The sequence below is a fragment of the Belonocnema kinseyi genome, chromosome 8 (genome assembly GCF_010883055.1).
Source record: "Belonocnema kinseyi isolate 2016_QV_RU_SX_M_011 chromosome 8, B_treatae_v1, whole genome shotgun sequence".
Lineage (NCBI taxonomy): Eukaryota > Metazoa > Arthropoda > Insecta > Hymenoptera > Cynipidae > Belonocnema > Belonocnema kinseyi.
This window is the reverse complement of record NC_046664.1, coordinates 122,995,388-122,999,222: the sequence shown is the minus strand read 5'-3', so window position 1 is coordinate 122,999,222 and position 3,835 is coordinate 122,995,388. Positions and strand designations below refer to the sequence as shown.

Here is a 3,835-nt window from a genome sequence, read left to right as displayed (position 1 = left end):
TTCTTTTGTGAAAAATTAATGTATTTTATTAAAAATTTCTTTTTTTAGTATACAGTTTAGCCTTTTGGATACAAATTTAACTTTTTGTTAAAAAATTTAACTATTTGGTTTAAAACAACTTTAAACATTTTTTTAAATTTATGTTTTTTCTCTAAAAATTATTTTTTTTTACAGAAAACTTATTCTTTTCGGCTTACACACGAATTCACAGTGGTAATCATGCACCTTCTGTTTTGCGGCTCCCAAACGGTAGGTATCGTGGGGGTAAATTTGTAGCTCGTCCTGGCAGCACTGGTAAACCCTTAGTTTGCTTTAGTCATTAGTGGGAAAGTACCCTTTGCTTGAACAAGTTTGGTCGGTCGCGGAGAAGAGAAGTGACAGCTGTATAGAAGGGACGCTAAAACGTATAAAATTCAATGAATTTGAATGAAAAAAGGGAATTGACCTGGTGGAAGTAAGTAAAATACAACTACCTCCCGATTTAGAGCTTGTGTTTTCCATGAGAATTATACATTTTGCCATAAAAAGGTGCTTGTTTTAAATTATAAACGCAGAATGTGGAGAAATGTTTTCAGAATGAGTAATAAGGTTTCAAGAGATATATTCAGTAGTGTATTTACACCATGGGTCCAGGGCCCTGTACGGGCATACTAAGGCCCAAAGCTTATTTTCTATACTAAATTCTAACTTTTGATTGCACGTTTTTACGGTGCACTTAAAAGTAAAAACCTTATTTATTTCAATCTGAAAATGTAACTATACTAAGATTGATTAAAAATTAATTGTTTTTATCTGGAAATTGAACTATTCCATTTTTGGTTGAAACTTTATCCTGTACATTGTATTAGTTAAAACAGCAATTATTTGATAGAAGATTAATTAAGTTAGTTAAAAAGTAAACTTTCGGATTGAAAAATGATATATTTTGTTAATTAAATTTTTTCCTAAAATTAAAAAACTGCAGAATAAAAAAATTGCCTTCAAATCGTCCTGATTTTTTTTTTAATTTTCTAAAATCTTTCCAAATACTCACTTCAAATTAATTTTTCAAAATAAAAAATGATTTTCAATTTTCTTAGCAATCACAACAATTTTTGTTATTCTTTTTAAATATTTTACAATTCTCAAAAAGCTTAATTTTTTTTAAATCTGAAAAAATCTACATCGTGTTTCAAATTATTTGAAATAATTTAAAGTTTTAAATTAATTTTGAACCTTTTTTTAAATTAAAATTGTAGCGTTCAAAACTCAAGTTTAGCACATTACAGATGTTACAATTCAAGGCTTTTTCTTTCGAACCATTCTGTTCAAATTTGTATAGTTTTTAACAGTTATTTGTAATGGATTGTTTTAAATGAACAGTCAAATATTGCACATAATTAACGAAATCTTCTTTTTTTAATTAAAAAATTTCAAATTGAATGGGTTAAAAATAAAATTTTTTTTGGACTCAAATAATATTTGAAGTCAGAATTGGAAATAATTTTTATAAGCTAATATCTATTAATTCTTTAATTTTGAACGGATTCAGAATCATATGGCAAAATCAATTATTTTTAAATTTGTAATATCTTAAATTAAATTTAAAACATTTTATGTTAAAATTCTTTCGATAAAAAAAATCATAATCGAAAACAAATAAATTAATTTTCTTTCAAATAATTGGTGTTTTAACTAATACAATGTAGAGGATAAAGTTTCAACCAAAAATGGAATAGTTCCGTTTCCAGATAAAAAGTGATAAAAAATTGAATTGAACAAGAAAAAAAAACAACTAATTTTCAAAAAAATTGTTAAATTTTCAAGGGAAAAGGTGAATTTTTTACCAAGAAGATTAATGTTCTATAAAAAAAAAAAACGATTTTCCAACTTAGCCAATATATAAGATTAAATTTTAATTAATCCTATAATATTTACATTTTCAGATAAAGATAAATAATTTTTTAAAGAAAAAATTAATTCTTAACATAGTTGTTAAATTGTCAACCAATGGGATGAATTTTCGACCAAGGAAATTAATGATCTACAAAAAAGACCAATTTTAAACAAAATACATGAGTTTTCAAAGAAATTATTTAATTTTAAAGCCAAAAGGACGAATTATATATAAAAACTCGATTTTTTTAGCGAAAATATGAGATTTTCATCAAAGAGTTAAACTTTCAACCAAATAGTTAAATTTTCAACCATAATTAAAAAATTTTGTTGAAAAAAAACGATTTTTTTACAAAGTAGTTCAACTCTTAGTGAAATAATCGATTTTTAAACCTAATTTTAAATAAAAAAGAGTTTAATTAATCGAAAAAGACGTCTTTTCAACGAAATTCTACATTTTTCACAAAAATATTCAATTTTCATGTCAGAATCACGAATTTGCTACACAGTAGTTGAATTTTCTACCAAATAAAGGATTTTTTAAAACAAAAACAGGCCAATTTGCAATAAAAAAGGACAAATTTTTCAACAAAACAATTCTATTGTTAACCAAAAAGGATAAATTTTTAATAAAATTTATTATTTTATCACAAACTAATAAAATTTTTAACCAAAAAAGATGAATTCTCAACTAAACAGTTGCATTTTAAATCCAAAAAGATAAAATTTTTATCAAAATAGATGAATTTTCAAAACAAAATAAATTTTTTCAACAAAATATTTGAATTTCTAATTTAAAAAAAATTAATTTTCAACGAAATTATTGAAATTTCAAGCCAAAAAGACGATTTTTTCTACAAAAGAGTTAAATTTTCATAAAGCAAGTTCATTTTCAACCGAATAAAGGAATTTTTTACCATAATAGTTCAATGTGCAACATAAAAAGACGACTATTAAACAAAATAGTGCATTTTCAACCCACCTTGATGAATTTTCAATAACAAAGATGGGCTTCCGTTTCCGGTACCGATCGCGAAAGAACTCTTTTTGTCAAGTGGTGTATTTTTGGCTTTGGTGGAGGAAATAAGGGTGAGTGGATGCAGAAAAGGTAGAAAGTGCGGAGATCGAGTGTAAAGGAAGAAGGGTGAGTGTAGGCAAAAGTGTGAAGGGTGAAAGTGAGTGGTTTGAGGTGAAAATTTGGAGCGTGTGAAGATTTGAGGTTAGGAGTGAAAAAATAGTTGCTTGGTCAGGGGGGCAAGAGGTAGGAAATAAAGGCGTGAAACGTCGCAGAGCTTTGGGTAAGGTAGGATGCCGACGACGCGAAGTCCACAAACTGGCGCCAGAGGGCAACAGTTACTGGACGATCGCACAGAGCAGAAAACCGTAGTGGCTGCAACAGCTGACGTTGCTGAAAGCATTGAAAGTGGGGGGATGGGTGACGTTGCTCGCAGTGACAGCAGCGGTGATGAAAGTGCCGAGAAGTCGACCCGGGTGGGGAGGGTAGCGGATTCAGGTACGGACAAGCAACGGGGAAGGCCCTCAAATTTACAGCGCCTTAACAAGCTAGGTAACGCGGGTTCGAAGAGAAGTCTGGACGAATGGCAAACAAAAGGCAAGCGCGACTAGCAGTGAAGGAGAGGAAAATAGGAAAAGAGTGGCTGGGGAAGATGAGGTAGAAAGGGACCAGGAGAACAAGAGAGTGAGAATTAAAAGGAAAACACCAGAGAGAGGGGGTTTGGGGTAAGCTAGAGAGCATTGAGAATAGACAGAGAGAGGTTGACGAACAGAGATCTAGAGAAATAAAGCAGTTGGAAGAGCGGGTATCTATTCTAGAAATTAGGAATGAGCATATGGGGGAAAAAAACAGAAAATGAGGAAATAGTTCAAGGGAATGAAAAGAACGTCCGAAGTGAGAATGAAAGATTAAAGAAAAGACTCAGTGAGATCGAAAGAAGATTAG

At 30.0% G+C, this 3,835-nt stretch overlaps 1 long non-coding RNA gene across 1 annotated transcript in view; it reads left to right on the top strand.

Moving 5' to 3' along the window:
* Positions 1-308: 308 nt before the first annotated feature.
* The window catches only part of LOC117178295, a 6,451-nt gene continuing 2,924 nt past the window's right edge, over positions 309-3,835 (top strand). Inside the window, exon 1 of the long non-coding RNA XR_004467823.1 lies at positions 309-454. This is a non-coding gene — a long non-coding RNA (uncharacterized LOC117178295). The remainder of the gene's footprint in view (positions 455-3,835) is intronic.